Source organism: Columba livia, chromosome 2 (genome assembly GCF_036013475.1).
Source record: "Columba livia isolate bColLiv1 breed racing homer chromosome 2, bColLiv1.pat.W.v2, whole genome shotgun sequence".
Taxonomy (NCBI): domain Eukaryota; kingdom Metazoa; phylum Chordata; class Aves; order Columbiformes; family Columbidae; genus Columba; species Columba livia.
This window is the reverse complement of record NC_088603.1, coordinates 149,681,067-149,699,294: the sequence shown is the minus strand read 5'-3', so window position 1 is coordinate 149,699,294 and position 18,228 is coordinate 149,681,067. Positions and strand designations below refer to the sequence as shown.

General features: G+C 46.0%; 1 protein-coding gene across 3 annotated transcripts in view; it reads right to left on the bottom strand.

Annotated features, from left to right (window-relative positions):
- The window catches only part of ZHX2 (zinc fingers and homeoboxes 2), a 75,067-nt gene that overhangs the window by 32,906 nt on the left and 23,933 nt on the right, over window positions 1–18,228 (bottom strand). Inside the window, exon 2 of one of the 3 annotated variants that reach the window (XM_065054346.1) lies at window positions 11,133–11,204. The exons of 1 other annotated variant lie outside the window; for it this stretch is intronic. The gene's annotated coding sequence lies outside the window, so the exon portion shown is untranslated. Of the gene's footprint in view, window positions 1–10,209; window positions 10,317–11,132; window positions 11,205–18,228 lie in introns of those variants that run through there. One more of the 3 variants, XM_021294235.2, reaches the window with a different exon arrangement.

Below are 18,228 nucleotides of genomic sequence, written 5' to 3'. Positions count from 1 at the left end.
TTGTAGCATGGAGGGGGTTGGTCTCTTCTCCTGAGTAACAAGTGATAGGATGAGAGGAAACAGCCTCAAGTTGTGCCAGGGGAGGTTGAGATTAGATATTAGGAAAAATTTCTACACGGAAAGGGTTGTCAGGCATTGGAACAGGCTGCCCAGGGAAGTGGTTGAGTCACCATCCCTGGAGGTGTTTAAAGATGTGTGGATGAGGTTCTCAGGGACATGGTTTAGTGCCAGTGTTCAGTTACAGTTGGACTTGATGATCTTGAGGGTCTCTTCCAAACAAAATGATTCTAATTACCCAGATGGAAAGAGATGCTCAGAGATCCTCATGACATGCACAAAACACATCCTTCAGTTTTTCACAGACAGCAAAGTAAGGTGCTTTTGGATCTTCTCTTACGAAAAGTGGCACAACTTCTACAGTAACAGAGCAAAACTTATTGCTGCAACAGAAAGCACCACACATGAAGCTACCGCTGCAGAAGTTTCTTTCCTTTTGACAATGCGCACAAGAAGGAACATGTTCATAGTGAAGCAATCCCTACTCAGGCTGCGCTCCTGTCCCCCTTGCAAGCACACAGGGGCTGCTCCTCACCTACCCACAAGTACTGTCTCCAAGCGCCTTGGGAGTTATTTCTACTGGAGCTGAATCTGGCTTATTGAAGTCGTCTGAAATTTTGCTGTTGATCTTGGCAGAAGCAAGATCAAAGAAGCAAGCTGCTCCTTCTCTGCACTCCTCCAGTACAAGAGGGATGTCCTGTCCACAGCCACTCAGTGGGCTCTTTTACTGAAGAGATAAACCATCGGAGAGCAAGGTCACATCAAGATGGGGATCCAACAGATTACAATAAAGCTGAAAACAAACGCAGTTCCTCTTTGTATTTATATAATATATATTAATATATGATCATTAAATAAGCATATATTATATATAAATAAAAGATATTTATATATCATATTAGTAACAGCAAACACAAGACCATTCCCCATCCTGCTGGAGCTTAAGTCTCCTGTAGTAGATCCCAAGTGCCACACTCGCTCCTCACCCTTTCTACACACTCTCCCAGCAGCACCCAAAACCCGGCCACCCCGAGCGCTGCGGGGTTTGATTCATCTGTATCAAGCCTGGCTGGATTTCAGAGTGTGGCAAACACAGTTACAGTCTGCTCTGAGCCATGCAAGCAGAAGACCCTGCTTGGAGATGTGCAGACAGGAAACGTGCCAGATTGTTTATACCTGAGTCATGACTAATGTTGACAGTGAAAACGAAGACAATTCAGAGACCGCTGCTGTGCTCAGTGCATACGTGATGCTCTACCCTAACTCCACCAACAGCAAAAGTGGGACTAAGCACACATTACCCGTGGAAATATCACAGCTGCGTTGTGTGAAACTATTTGTGATGCAAAGCAGGGGATATTCACCCTCATTGCATCTGCTGGGTTAGGAGACCAGAGTGTCTTCTCCAACACACAAGTAGACTCACAGGCTCAAGCGCTCCTGCTTTCAGGATATCAACCCTCCCTGATTTCCAGCAGACCTTTAACAAGCAAGCAGCCACTAAGAAGACAACACCACCAAAAACTACCAACTACCGACTACCAAAAACTACCAGCAAAAGAGAAAGGAAAGGTCTGGTACAGGTAGCAAGGGGAAGCTCTGGGCAAATTCATTACAATTTTTGTTGCTTCCCATCTCTTTTCAATTCACCTGACTCTCTATTCCATCTCTTGATGTTCTTGCTGCTACTTCCATGTCTGCCTAGCAAGCATGCGTTTTAAATCAACTGGGATCAGTGAGGAGGAAATCTAGCGAAGTCTGGGCTAGCTTTAAGTACTGGGAGTGAGTGAGTAGCTGAAAGCAAGAGTTCCCCTGCTTGGTCACAGGAGGATTTTGACAGATCACTGGCTTGCAATACAAGGTGTGTGCATGGATCCTAAACCACCATTGAAAATCAAAAATAAAGGCCCACGGGCTTCATTTTGGGGAGTCCTTGTTACCTTGTTATCTCTGAGAGGAGAGACATACTCAGGAGAGATGTAACCTTTACTCCATTTACTCCTACTCAGGGCTTTTTGCCAGCTTAGATCCACGCTTATCCTCAGAGGTGGCAAAGTCAGACCTGCCAGAGCGCACATCACACCTCTCCAGATGATGTGCCACTCCCTAATTACTGTAAATCGAAAACCTACATAGCACATACGGAAAGGCTGAGTAGTTGAGGCTGAGCTGGGGACCTGGCAGGTAAACTCTCTGACACCAGTCTGTGTTTGCAGCAGAGCTTTTCCCCTTGCAAATCACATTTCAGTTTTTCCAGTATGATTCCATTGCACATCTACCCAAACAAAAATATGGGCTTTTATCTCCTACTTTTTTTCTCCTCCTGACTAAACTGATTTCCCTCAGGATCCATTTTCCAGGCAGATCTGACCATCTAGTCCTGCCATCACAACATCTAGACCATCACAACACTTAAGAGCAATACGCAGCAGGGATTCCCCAAACTGCTCACAGCCAGGTCTGCTCCACCACGCAGACTCCAGGCACAGCCATCCCTGCCCACAGCCCGCTGCTCGCCCCCGCACCACGTCTGCTCTGGGACAGCCGTGCTCCTGACTGTCCCTGTTCTCCCATCTGCTCTACTGCCTGTATTTTGGCTATTAGCCACATCTCTCTCACCTGTAACCTGGGGGCACTTCTACATTCCAGCTCGTAGCCCGAGCAGGATCGCTATTCTGCAGCATCTTTCTCTGCATCCTTCTCAAGATTTTGCCACAGAATTAAAATTTCAAGTATAAATGTTATTTCTCTGCCTTCTCACCACAATTCCCATTTGAACTACTTAACCCTCCACCTTCTAATAGTCAAAAGCACCACTGCTCAGACCCCCACCCATGCCAGTTACCATCAACAAACCTGTCCCTCCTCTTCCCAGAGAGCGGCTCCACAGGCCCCCCTTGGTCAGGGCATTTGGTTCAAACCTCTCAGTCCTCTCTGCCCCTCTGCAGTTGCCTGGTTGTGTTCATTAATGGAGCAGCACTCATCTCCTCTGCTCCACTGGCAATGCCAGCTTCACCCATCTGCCTGTCAGCTTTCCCCACACTGCCCCTCTGGCATGGCAGGACCTCCCACCATCCCTCTGCAAAGCCTCACAGAGACCCACATTTGTTACGAAAACAGTCAAATTTTATTTTTGCAGTACGTTTCAGTTCCTTGCTGGTGGGAAACAGAAAGGATTCCTTCCCAGACCTCTCGGGAACAAGGAGCTGACCCAGGCGGTTGAGAGCATGATCTACTCTGTGCTTGTCATTGTCCACCCAGAGATCCTGCTCCCATGACAGCTCCCATCACATCCCAGGATCACCTTTGGACTCCTCAAAGTTGCAATCAGCTAGCAGAGGGGTTTACACAGAGTCCAAAACACTTAGCACACTAAGAAGTATGAGATGCAAAGAAGGATGCTTTCAAGAACCACACATCCACACTATTTGCAATATTGCTGCAGCAATATTATCACTATAATTTTGGTTGCAACAGTACACCTAGAGCATAAATAGGAAGGAAAGCCTTAGTTCTCTTCCTGGCTTGCTAGAAGAATTTAGGCAAACTCTTGCACCTGAATTTACATGCCTAGAGACTGGGTTTGCACGTCCCTCTGAGCTGTTTAATCCTGGGTGCCCACCTGTGAGCGACGTGCAGCAGAGATTATCTGTGCTGCTTTGGAATGGGGATCCGACGCTGTGTGACCAGAGCAGTGTAACAACCGAGGACATCGTCCAGCCCAGGACACCATTACGGACCCCTAAAGAAATGGGTATAAAAGATCTTTGGTGCAGGATGGCACTTCTCTGTCCTAATTTTCCCCATTTATGTCTCAGAGCAACTGGGGAGAAACAGGCAATTTTGAGGGCCAACGCCTACAACCTGCCTCAAATATCTGTCCCAAAGATGGGTGAAACACCTCTGTAAATGGTGCAGTCTCACAACTGCTCCCAGGAGTGGTTAGACAGCTACCATAGAACAACTGTGTGACTTATAGGCAGCTGAGGTAAGACACATCCTAGTGCATCTCTCTAGGTCTGCCCTTCTCCATTTATAAGGTGGGATAACAGCACCATTCCATCGAGGCGCCAAATCCATCAATCCCAGGGACCTGGCAAGTTACCACAGTGATACGTGATGGACTTATGTATAGCCTCAAACTCCTCGGTTGTGCTGGTTTGAATGAAAATGAGTTAATTTTCTTCATGCAGTTAGAAACCTTTCTTTTTCATAGCTAGCTCAGTCACTACTTGGACTTAGTTTGAGAACAAGAAATAACACCCAGCACAGGGTTAATGTTTTTAATTGCTCTGGTCTGAAAGCCAAGGACATTCTGAGCACTCTGCCCACAGGCGTGAGGCATCGAGGAAGTGGGGCAGGGATGGGGCAGAGCTTGACTGGCATCCAGACTGATCAATAAGAGCATTCCATCCCACCAGCATCATGCTCCAAATTTAAGGACAGTCAGGATCCTCCTGTGTGCTCTCTCTCTGGCTTTTCTCTTTGCTCTCGGAGACCTGTTCGGGGGAGTTCTGTTTGGGACGTTTAGTTCGGCCTTTTTGTCATCCTGACATTTTGCAGAGGCCTCTGGGCCTTTCTGCCTTTTTCCTCTTTTTTCTCTCTTTGGGATCAGCTGTTGGGATCGGGTGCTGTTTCCTGGGACTGCCGGCTCCACGTGGATGGAGTTCATGAGGAATTGCCTTGAGTAACTTTTATTTTATATTCTATTTCCATTTTAGATATGTATTTACTAGTAGTGTATTAGTATTTTGCTATTTTATTAAACTGTGTTTATTTCAATCCAAGTTCCTCCCTTCCCTTTTGATTCTCTCCCCTATTTGGGGTGTGGGTGAGCGGCTATCGCGGTTGTACTGTTAGCTCAGTTAAACCACAACATCGGCACAAGTCACAACACTCAAGAGCCTTTCCATTCCCACAGGAAATAAAGGTGCTACTTTTCACATAATGTTTCAGCACAATATTAAGGGATGCAATATGAATAGAGACTACGCATGCGATAGTGAAGTTAATCACAGAAAACAGGGGCTGGGAAGGAATCCCATGAGAGCAACACATTTATTTCATTATTATATCACAGATGACAATAAGTATCCACCGTGTCCCTCAAGGCAGAATTCTTGCATAAAAAGCATCACCATTTACCAAGCATGATACAACGTGCAACTGTTCTATAAATAAAGGGTATTTACAAAGAGAGCTGTTAAATATTTATTTTCCTCTGGAGACCGAGTTCTCTGTTCATTTGTCTATGTTGCAGAATCATTCTCTATCAAGGAGCAGAGGAGTTCACCTAAAAAAAGACTAGGAATCAGTCCAGACCCTGATCCTGACACAGCACCAGCCTCTTCTACAAGCTGGTGAGGGAAAAGCATCCAATCTGACACAGACGGAACATGAAGCAAACAGAAAGGGAATGATCTCATCCAGCAAGCAAAGGTAGAACAAGGAACGCCAGCAACAAAACAGCAACTAATAAATGCTGTCATAGCACACCATCCTTACAGAGCTGGCTTGGCACTATATGTTAAAGAAGTGACAACATTCAGCTGCGAACAGTAACTGCAGATTTGCATTACATTTGCTTTGTGTCTTGGGAACAAGCACACGTTTCTCACAATTAATGAATTACTGATTTCCCCCCCCACCTTTTAATTTTTTTTTTTTTTGAAGCTGACGGGGGGGAGACCAAAAACAAACAAAAAAAACCCAAACCAACAAAAACAACGTGGCTCTGAAATACACTTCACAGCCAACCCTTTGTAGTAGCAATTGTAATAGTTCTTACTCCAGCTTGCCAAATGCTGAGTTTTAATTAAATATTAAAAAGCTATTTGTTAAAATAATGTTGCCATAGCAACTAGAGAAAGCTAAAATACCCTGGTGTTTCTGACTCAGAGCATATTAATCAACCACCAGCTATTAGATAATGAACACCCCCCTGCAAGCGCCCGCGGCACCGAACGCCTGAAGCTGCAGCCCCCGAGACAGGCAGCGCTTGCCGCTGCACTCTGCCCGCTCCGCGCTCGTTGCCAGCGCCCTGCTCAGCACATCCGTCACGAGCCCAAACATTCTGGGCAAGCCATGCTGGAGTGCTCAGAGTCAGTGTGTCCCCATGGGGGCACGAATGGGGACAGTGCTGGGCAAGGGGCAGTTTTGGTGAGGGGCACGGATGGTGGCTTCCCATGTCCCCGTGGCACCGAGGGGATTACGCGTCTCCTTCCCAGTGAGCGCCGACCACCCGCCTCCAGTGCTCATCTCGCAAACGCAGTGCTTGCACCAGATCTATTTCTGTAAAAAATTTTTTTGAAAATTATTGGAATTACTTCCTGCAGCAGGTGCCTTCCTACCACCAGGCCAACTGTGCAAAACTCCAAAGGAGCAGAGATTAAATCCTGCAAGGGTAACCCAGCTCTACCACTTACCCTGAATAGCTTACTCTACAGATCTAAAAAATTAAATAAAAACATCCAAACACAACAACTCCCCATCCCCAACACACCTCATCCCCAACCAAGCTGAAAAAAAACCATTCCACACCCTCTATCCACACACTCCAAGGACAGCAACCGCAGCCACCCAGCAGCCAAAGCCGGCCTTTTCCACGGCTGACCCACGGCTGTTGCTGGCACTCACTGCCAGCCCTTGGGAGGCTTTTCCCTGGGACACAGCTTGGGTTAGAGGTGGTGAGACTTCTCCTGTTGCCTTTGTCCATGCTGAGGCATCACCACGTGGTCTGCAACAATGGGAACTGCTGCAGGAGAGAGTCAAGAGGTTGAGGTCTAGAGCAACATTGGCTTGGAGAAGAGGATCAGGAGGGAGAAGCGCAGCTGCGCTGCTCAGATGGAGTTGCGGCCAACCTTCCTACCCCTCAACAACTCAAGTTTGTGCTTTTAATACCCCCCTTCTTCTTTTCAAATGGAAAATAAATACCTAACCACGTAGTTATTAACTGAAAGGAACGTGATGAATATTACAGCATTTGCATGCCAGCTTTGGTTTCCTGCTGCTTTGTTTGGGTGTCACAGGCTGTGACTATGACAACCACAAGCAGTTATTGGACTGATGTCATCTGTGACATCACGCTTAATGGAAAAGAAAAGGAAGAAGAGACATTACCAAAAATAAGAATGTAACAAAACTCACTTTTGCCTCTTCAAGTGCCATCAACTCCTGTCTATGGAATAAGGTCCCAAAGGACCACCACACTGGGGCTGCTGGAGAGCTGGGCAGCAGAAGACCTGTACCTACCAAAGCCCAGACAGCACTGAGCACTTGGGGAAACCTGTCCTCTTCCCTCCCCTTGGCCACAACACAAACTGTGAGTCTGAAGTCACACAAGAAAAAAATCTCACCCCTTCCCAGGTGAAAGCCACCGTCACGATCCAAAGCCTAAGCCTGGCCTTCAGGTTCAAGACGAAGGGAACAATGGAGGCTTTTGGCTAAGCCTCATCTCTCCTGACTAAGTGTTTTCTGCTCTCCAACCAACTTCTCCTCTCCATCTTTGTTCTGTTACAGTAGTATTTTGTCCCCCATTTTAAAAATAAAACACAGTCTGTTCAACATTTCCCTACAGTTGCCTGACCAAATGCTGGAGAAATGTGCACTGATTTTGTGAGGAGTGCACCATTTAGAGAGGTGGCTTTTCTGGTGACAAATGATGGTTTCAGGCTTTGAGGGCTGCCCAGCTGAAGCCCAACCTCTCACCCCATGTAAGAGCAAGAAGGCAGCACCACGGCCGTGTTTCACAAAGCCGTCCCCAGGTGTAGTGCTGGCACTCATTGGACACACCACTGTCAGACCCTTTCTTTGGTTTGACAGAAAATGTCTGTAGATTCATTGCTCAAGCTCCAAGTAACAACAATACCCCCCTAAAAATGCAAAGCAAAGTAAACCAAACCACAAAACCCTGAAGCCTCCAAACCCATCTAAATCTTATCTGGTAGAGAACAGCCCACTGCAACGAATATCATCTTTATAGTTACACACCCAGAAGCCTTGACGTAAACCAGTTAATTTTTCCAAGTTTATTTGCCCCAAGTTGTTCAAACACATGAAAAGTGCATCCCTGCCCTCCATGCTCTGCTGCTGGACCTGCTGTGCCCCCGAAGCCCAACCCTGCATCCTGCCCTGGGCACCCCAAGGGCCCACCTGAACTGCAGCCAACCCACCACCCTGTCCTCACACAGTGTCCCGGGGTGGGAGAGCAGCCACACCACAGCGGTACAGCTGAAGATGCTTCTCCTCAGGCACATACAACCTGAAGGAAACCCTCCTCCTGCATCCTCCCAGAGCTTGGTCCCTCATGAAAAGATGACTCTGCCTTTCACTGCCCAGAGAACAAAATCCCCATCGGGGGAATCCTGTCCATAAAAATGTTGGTATTGCTTTTAAATAGCAGAACAGAGATGCTGCCTTACAAAGGGGAGGTGCATTAAAGCCTAACAGGTGAAGCAACAGCATCTCCCTGCCTCTTTTTGCTTGTCAGTGTTCCCAGCAGAAGTGGCAGGAGCTCCCCAGATCAGCACATCAGCACTTGGTTTAGGTTCCCTCTGTGTGGACATCAGCTGGAGCCACCCTGAACCACTGCTGCAAGCCAGACTGCCACCCCATGCAGGGGACAGCACCTCTGGGAGCAGCCTTGGGCAGGTTTCACCCTCTGGGTGCTGGGGAGGCAAACAGAAAGATGGAAATGGCAAAGAAGCCTTCCTTCCCCTCTTTCCATCAAATCTCTCATTGAACACCTGGTCCTGAAACATCTGCAGGACAATACAAGGGGAGGCAGAGCAGGGACATGCAAGTATAGAGAGGTCTTCCAGTTCTGGTCTCTCACCCAGCTTCTGAGCAGGATATAGTTTCTCAGTCAGCATCACCCCGCTACAGCCTTCTCATGCTCCTCAGTTCCTCATTTGGCCTTCTGCCACGCAGCCAGTGAGGCTGGAGACAGATAAATGGGAATTTACAGTCTCCTTTCACTGCTGAACAACAACTACATCTCACTGCAATAATTTCAGAGCTGTCTGAGACCACCCGCGAGTTACCTGGGCAGCTCCCAAGCAGCCTGCTCTTGTTTTCTCTCCCACTCTCTTAATGCAGCCATGATTAATCAGAGGCACCCAGGGACTGCATGTCACCCTCAGCACTACTGCTTGGCTTTGACTTCACAACACAGACAACATCTACCTGGGACTAGTGGTCCACCTTGGAAGAGCAGGAGCAGGTCCCTTTGTTTATTCCTTTTGTGGAAGGAACCACCACGAGGGTGCATTAGGACACAGATTCATTCAGACCTCAGGAACACCTGCCAAATTTCAACACTGCCTACTTAACAGAAAACAAAACTCAAATGTCAAAAAACCCCAAACAAGCAAACTTCACTTTTGAGATGAGCAACGAGCATTTTTAGTGTATGGATATACTTTGAGACACACACTACGTACACACGGCATCTTCCTGCTGAATTTTCTTCACCTAAATCTGTGTCTATTCTTCCCATTACTCCAGAGCCAACACAGACATAAAAGAAGAGGCCAGAGCCCATCCTGTGCAATGTTTTCTAAGTAACTGATGAAAAAGAAACCCCACAGCTCGATTATCAGGCCTTGTGCGACAGTTTAAACAGCAAGGAGTTCGGAGAAAATGTTTTCGGTTCAAAGGGAGAATATAAGCTATTGAACTTATTGAGGGCAGATCAATACCAAACATCATCATAATCTTATATCCTTTTTCTCTCAGTAACTACACTCATTGACAGTATCCTCCACAAAAGGCTAGAAGTAGGATTCCCTATTCATTTTTTTTGACTACCAGTTTCTGAACGCTTGTTAAGTATTTATTAAGGAACTTTTACATCTTTACCAATCACTGATGGACTTGGTTTCTCTCCTGTTAATGAAACATAGCCCTTTCTTTTTTTCTGGCTGATTTCAATTTGGGTTTTTATTCTGCTCTAGCCTGAATAGATCTGTGTTGCTGTAACAGAAAACAGCCTGTAAGCCACCGAAACAAAAATGGAAACAAAACTCCGCTGATTTCCAAGTAACCATAGATTTCCATCATCACAGAACAAGGTAAAAATGGGACAGCAGGGCTGATTTTAAAAACCTCAAAGAAACACCTTATTCAACCCCTCTACAAAGGAAATGTACTTACAAAAAAGCAGCGAAGCTCAAAGCAACAGCATCCAAACCTCCAATCCAAAATTTAGCCCTGTTGCCCAGCCTTGCACCGTTCCAGAGAGGTTGTTCCAGGAGCCCACACTGTGTCAGACACACAGACATAGACTCTAGGTCAGGCTTGCGCAGGTTGGTTTAGTGCAGCCCAGGCCGGTCCAGCTGGAGAGCTGCAAATCAGCCACAGCTGCCGGCAAAACACAGCCCAGACCCTTTAGCAATGCATTGGCAAAGGCCATAGTGCAGCTGCTCCTTAAATATATACTTTTATATAAATATATTTATATATATATTTTTAAAAAGCTCCTGGTTGAGCTGCTCTGGAGCAAAGGAGGGAGCCCTGCATGTAGGTGCCTCCCATGGTGTAAAAGTTCCTCCAAAGTTATTTTATCAGGTCAGGGAAGAGCTCAATATTGGATGGTTTTCTGTTTTGAAGACAGGGCTGGGGTGCTGTGCACACACAAAAAAACCAACCTCATGGCAAATCTATGTTCTTTGTTTCTGAAAGATGCAGGTGTTCTTCATGAGCAACACCTCAAATCTCCAGCAAGGTTTTGTCTTTCAATGGTTGGTAGAGCTTGAAAACAACAAACAGGCTTCAGATGGTGCTAACGGTCCATTCTGCTGCCCATATTCTCAGTTAAATGCATTCATGTGGTTCGTATCTGCAGTGAGATAATTATTCAGCCTATGTGGTAACACAATGCTGACTTTATTTTGTGGATTGCAAAGAAGTGCCAAAGGCACACAAGTGGTTCCAAAAGACTGGATTTGCTTGCTGTAAACATTTCTTAGTGTCTTTAAAAAAATCACACCAAAACAAAAAATACCTAAATAATCTTTCTGGTGTTTGGGCATGCTTGGGTTTCCCATTTAAAGGAAAACAGAAAAAAAAATACTCACAGCACTGCATTTCTTACATCCTGGGAATCTCAGTACTTATACTTCTCTGAAGGTGAGCAGAACTTCTGTTACCTACACAAAAGAGAAAAGCTATGTAAGTCAGCAAAAAAAGGAAAAAAAAAAGGAGAAAATAGCAGCCACCTCTTCCACTCTCTGAGTGACAATTCTGTTTTTAAGCCAGCACCCAGGAATGCCGACTGACAGGAACTGCAGTAATTCCCTTTTCCACTGACAAACACAGAATTTGAGAGATCTGGTGCTCCAGCCCTGCTACAGTAACACGATGAATGTTGGGGGCCTCTTGAGGGGAAAAAAAATATCCACATTTCTTAGGCGAAGCAGACAGTGGAGAGCACTCACACCAGCATCCAAAGATAGTTCTGCTCAAGCTCAGACTGGAAATACCCATAAAACAGCTACTGCAGCAGACACGTACCAGAACAAGCTCTATTTGGCTCCTGGGAACTTCAACAAAATGCCATCAAAATTTCCCTTTTCCTTAAAGGGACACACTTGCTGTGTCCCAAAGCTAAAGTTTGATTTCCTCATGTTTGCCTTTTGTTTTTTATTTTTTCCCCCAAAAGAAATAGGAGAGGAAGGTTCAATTTCAGCAGCTGCAAGAGCAGAACCAATACAAACAATTCCTCCGTTTTGCAGTGGCTGTGTAGCTGTGTGTATGCACACACCTGAGAATCGCCACACCTGCAAAGAATAGGAAAAGAGAACATAAATGGACATGGAGCCACCCTGACTAAAACAAATACATGCAGCAGAACACTCTGCTAGTCCCTCAAGAAAAAAGGCAGAAGCTTATGGATTGCTTCAGCAAGAGCACAACCTGCATTTTCAGCTCCAGCTGAAGTATTTGAGTTTGAAACTTCACACTGTTGTTATCTGGCCAGAGGAAGGTCAGCTGGCAAACCCCAAAGAAATCACAGAGTCTTTTGGTACTTCCCAGCAGGTTAGGGAGGTATTTTTTTGCTTCTTTTCAAGGGAAGGTAAGACTTGGTTTCCTGAAAGAGTATTATGGCTACTGGAGGAGCTGGGAGTCCAGGAGCTGTTACACAACCAAAACCATTTTTTAAAAGCTTAGAATAGAAAAAGCTGCATGTTTATTCATAGATAACAGGGAAGCTGCTTCTCGCTTTGCTCCATCTCAGAGTAAGGCAAAAAAATGCTAGTTTCACTAAACTGTAGAAGAGAAATAAACATACAGAATAGCTGCAGATTTTGTGCTGTTTACACCTCCACCTCTTACTGGACTCTGCAGGATGCTTTCTTTGGCCCTTCCTCCTCTTTGCGGGCAAATTCCCCATTCTTCCATCGTAGGCTGCAAGCCCAGGGCTGAGTGGTTTCTGTATTTAATGGGTTTGTCCACTTATCTTACACTGAACCCAGTATCTGAAATCTTGGTTTTTTTTAGTGCTGTGTCCAATGTGTAAAGGTAACCCTGTATCTTGCCAAGGACGGAAACCACTCTACGAATAAAATGCTTTTAAAGAACAACAAAACTGCATATAGTGCAACACAGCCCTGTCTTTCCCTCCATCTCTAACCTCTGCTTAGAAAGATAATTAAAATAAATAGGTATCTATGGTGCCACCACTTCTCAGGACTGTATAATGCGCAACACAATTTTTGGTGCTTTTCCTAAAGATCCAGCTGGTGAAATCTCTCTGAGGATTCCCACTTCAGGAAACTTAAAACAGGAAGAAATCTCCAGGGTCATTAAATCCAGTCCCTCGCTGTTGTGATCGTGCTGCACAATCCTCTTCAGAAAGTATGCAAAAAGTTTCTACCCCTTGCGGTTATGAGAATCTGACTTGAGCTTAGCATAACGCTCGGGAAGAAGTTGGTAATACATACACACATACATATTTCAGATCTTTAAAACAATTTCATCATTCTGGGAGATCTGCTACTGCTTTTGAAAGTGTGGAGTTAGGCAACAGTGAAATGAAAGAGTCACAAACATGTTTTATACAGAAATGCCATGTTTTTGGGTTTTTTTTTGCAAGAGGTAGGTAATTACTAGTGAAAAGAAAATGAGTCCTGCCTGAGTTTGTCCTAAGCAGCCTCCTGTAGGGCCATGCTTATTCCAAGCCAGCTCAAGGCAGGGGATGCAGCTCTGCCTGGCACGAAAGCATCACTGCCCCGAAATGCATCACAGCTCCGGCATCACGAAAATTCAGAGCAGACCTCTTCCACTCCACAGGAGAGTATTCATGCAGGTGTCATGTCCTCACCCGCATGAGCCGTGCCAGGTAAATGCCTGCACAGTCACAGGCAGGAGCTGGGGAGATTTGTATCTGCTCGCTCTTGCATGGTGTCCTGGTGAGTACACATACAAAACAGGTGACAGTGATTTATGAGTTACCACACACTGCCTGGTTTTCAGGAATTGCCTGTGTGTGTGTGTGTACACTTCCCACAGCACACAGAGGGTAACTCCAGCCGCCCCAACCATCCTTCATTCTCTGCACACTGAGCAGGAGATTCAGCCACCAGCTACTTCCTTATTCTGGATGCTTTCCAAAAAAAAGTAGTATCTCATGGCAAAATGAAAACAAAATCAACAACAATATTTTTAAAATACCTGTAACTTGATAAACATCAGCACTCCACATGGTTTCTGCAATCAGAATGCTACAGTACTAACCACCCGAAAACGGGATTATTTTGCTTTGTTCGCCATTAAATCTCTCCCAAAATACATATTGTCAAGATATCTTTAGTGAGCTAAAATGTAAATCTGGAGCTGCTGTTAGGGTATGGAAGAGAAATTACAGTATTTCTTAGCCGCTTTACAGAAAAGTTCCTTTGAGACTCTCTCAGCCTACGGAAATGATCAATTTTGCAAAAGAACATTTTACAGGGTTGGGAGCCCTGAAAGCACTTCCCTAACTGTGCCTGAGACCAAGAAAAATAAAACCCAAACTCCTCCTGACCTCTTTTCGCAAAAGATGCCCACTTGGTGGCTTAACCCCTGCTGCAGGTCAGCTGAAAGCATCGCTGCAGAGCAGGTCGTGCTCACCCTCTGCAGACACATGAGGTTTTAGTGCTTCGCCCCAGCACCGTGGGTGCCCATCCCCACCTCCTGCCTGTGTCAACATCCAAAATTTGGTGGGACAGGCAATAGGTTGGGGAAAACTTTCTTCATAAAGCTTAACGAGCCCTGGGATGCTGTTTTCCTCAGCTCCTGGCTCAGCGAGGCAGGAATTTGGTGAGGCTGGCGTGCAGGCTGGGGCACTGGCAACCGCCTGCCATGTCCCCAGAGTTTCTATTGTACTAAGCATTTATTAACTTCTCAGTCTAGCTTATACCTCGATTTCCCTAAAAACTACCATGATGAAAATTACCACCTTAGCAACCTGAATTACTCATAACACTAGACTAGAAATGCCTTCAACCAAATTAAATATGCACAGCTGTGTGGGAAATGGGGGGTTTGCAGCCTGTAGATTGCAGACTGTTATTACAGCATGATTAGCAGATACAAGTGTTCCTGAAAGTCGTCTGTATCCACACGCTGGAAATCTCAGTTATCTCAACGGATCACAAGTGCCCCAACAGCTCCGCGTTGCCAGTCTGGCTAAACATTCACCAAACCTGGTAGATTTCTGCACGAGTAACATGCTCATGAGCATCATTCACTTCAACACCTTTTCACGAAGCTTATAAAATTAACCCATCCTGCACCCATCCCTAAGAAAAACACATAAAACGCAATCCAGATTTTCCTTAAATACCCGAACACACTGTGAAAAAGCCATTAAAAACACAAAAGTGCCCTGAGGTCTCCGTGTCAGCATATACACCCTGTATAGATGGTGATGTCTGGGGAGGCCTGGAGATATCCTTGCACCTCTGAGAGAGTTGGGGTTGTCCAGCCTGGAGAAGAGAAGGCTCCAGGGAGACCTTACTGCAGCCTTTTAGTACTTAGAAGGGGCCTGTGAGAAAGATGAGGACAGACTTTTTAGCAGGGCCTGTTGTGACAGCACAAGGGGTGACAGTTTTAAAGAGGCTATACATAAGGAAGAAATTTTTTACAACAGGAGTGGTGAAACACTGGTCCAGGTTGCCCAGAGAGGTGGTAGATGCCCCATTCCTGGAGACATTCAAGGCCATGCTGGACGGGGTTTTGAGGAACCTGATCTGAAGATGTTCCTGCTCATTGCACGGGGGTTGGACTAGATGAGCTCTGAACGTCCCTTCCAACCCAAACTATTCTATGACTCTCTGTATTTATGATTCTATGATCCCCAGCAGCCTTACCGCTACCCCACTCAATGCTCAGCCACCTCTTTCCAGCCTATTGAACAAAGCCGAAATGGAGACAGCAGCCCAGCAGCCACCATGGCCGCCTTTGCTGCTGAGCTCCGCTCCAAGCCCCTGGCCGCCGGAGCTGAGACCTGCCTGTCCATACTCATATCTGAAGCTGGTAAGAAGATGGGATTTGGCTGCTGGCAGCAGCCATGGCTGCAAGGTGAGGCAGGGGCTGGTGAGGGTCATAGAATCATTTTGGTTGGAAGAGACCATGAAGATCATTGAGTCCAACCAGCAACCTAAACCTAGCACTAAAACATGTCCCTAAGAACCTCATCTGCATGTCCTTTAAACACCTCCAGGGATGGTGACTCCACCATTTCCCTGGGCAGCCTGTTCCAATGCCTGACAACCCTTTCCGGGAAGAAATTTTTCCTAATATCAAATCTGAACCACCTCAGGTGCAACTTGAGTCCATTTCCTCTTGTCCTATCTCTTGCTACTTGGGAGAAGAGACCAACCTCCTCCATGCTACAACCTCCTTTCAGGTAGTTGTAGACAGTGATAAGGTCTCCCCTCAGTCTCCTTTCCTCCAGGCTGAACAGCCCCAGTTTCCCCATCCACTTCTCATAAGACTTGTGCTCCAGGCCTCACTCTGGCCTGGCCTGGCTCCCCTGGCACTGGACAGACAGACTGTGACTATCTGCGGTTTCTCACCTCAACACTTTCTTAAAAAATATGCAAACAAACAACAATATTAACCCGCATGGCCCCAGCGTAGGGCGATGGCCCCCATGTCTCTGCTCAGGTCATACAGGCTTCCCGTACCTCACTTTCTCTTGTTAAGCCTCGTTCATTGGGAACCAGAGCACCTAACTAAAATGAAAGAGAATGGGACAGCATTGCTCAAAGCAGATTATATTTACTGTTCAACACATCCCTCAGCTGCAGATATCAGCACAGAGAAAGGTATATTACTTTATTTTTTATCTCCTTAACTCTTCCTAGTTTCCTTCAACAAATTGAAGTGTTTTCTTGAAGGGTGAGAAATCTCAGTCTCATGTACTATTTTAAATTGGCAGCAAGGGCTTCAAAGCAAGGAGAAGAATGTTTGATTGTGTAAGAAAATTCAACCAGAGGGAGCAATGTCCTGTATGGTTCTGGCCAACAGAAAGTTCATAATTAATTTATTTGGCTTTTAGTAGAGTTATACTATTTCACATTACTCATCTTAAACCTTGTACTTCAGACTGTCACCCTTTGGTTAGTCACCTACTTGCCCATAGTAATGAATGTGTTGGAAAACAGTTGTCAGACCCTCCTCTGACAGAACTATGATTGATAACTGTTTTCCAACACAGCAGTTGCTACAGTTGCACTGTTGCAGGGCGCTTTTGCTGCCCAACATACGTACAGCAATAGCTTTTATTTTATTTTTTAAACAACCAAGCTGCAAACTGTTCATCTGCTAATTAATTTTCAACACCATGGGACGTCCAGTCCCTGTGTATAGATCCATCCAGGTGTCAGTGTATGAGTTTGCTGAAGGGACGTGGTGTATGTTGTACACAGAACACAGCCAAGAGTCGCATGCTTCTTCCTCCCGCCCCCAAATACCCAAGCTCCTAACAACAGCAGTGCTAGAAAGGAAAAGACCAACAGAGAGAACTGAAGCGAACAGGATACAAAAACATGCTAACCCGCATCGGTCTGCATGGCCTAAGTGCATGTGCCAATTTGGAAAGCATGGGGTCATCATTCCAGACCACCTGAAAGAGGCATCATGCAGGCAGGTAGGGCAAAGAATGTGAGCAGCATTCAATCAGCATCACTTCAGGTGTACATAAAGCTGTTTAACCTAGACTGCAGCCAGAAAGATCACTAGCTATTTTCACTGCTTAGATCCGCTGTCAGGGCGACACAATTTAAAGCCTCCCAACACTGCTGTTAGGTTTGGCCCGGTCTCTCCAGTTTCAGCCTGATTTCCTCACCACATGACACAGCCCAACAGCAGACACTCTTTTCTTCTGCTCTTAATTCATTCCCTCTTTTGTCTCCCTCAGCCCCCAGCTGAAATGAAAAAAAACCCAAAAAACAAAAAAACCCCAAACACAACAAAAAACAAAGAGAAAACCAAAACCAAACCCCTAAAAACTTAAAAGGGAAAAGAAAAAAAAAGACTGATAAGGCCAGCCAGTGACTACATTTTGCTGTTATAAAAATAAATACAAGAGGAAGGGGTTTCCCTTTTCCGGCTGTTCAGACCTTTCCTACTTTTGGCTGCAAGCACTGATGTGTCTGCAAATTTCTGCCAAACAGAGCAGCATTGGTGCAAAAGTGGAACAAGAAATTAAATGAGTACAGGGTGTAAACATAAAGCAACAAGTCACTTCACTCCATTCAAATAACGGTATTTGAGCTCCATTGGCTCTTGAAGACCAGTGCCGTTAAATGTTATTGAATCTCTTATTTTCAATAAGAGTGTCTACATCCGGGAAGTGAAGTGAGATGAACCTGGGTCAGCAGCCCCTACATTGGTGCCAGGTGACCTACTTTCAGCTACAAGTAATCCAGGAGCCACAAAGAGAACGTAAGTAAGGCTGCACGGAGTCCCCTACACGTTGCTATATGGTCCTGCTCGGTGCTGAGCTCCACCTGCTCTCCTCGCTGCAATCTCCAGAGCATCCCGTTTGAGGTGGGCATCTCCCGGGACACGCTCCTGCTGCTCCACTCGCTCCCTGGCTGCACAGTCCCAGCCCCAGCACATCCGTCCCTGCTGGCTCCAGCAAACGCAGCGAAACGGGAAAGTCTGCAAACACCGAGCACCGAA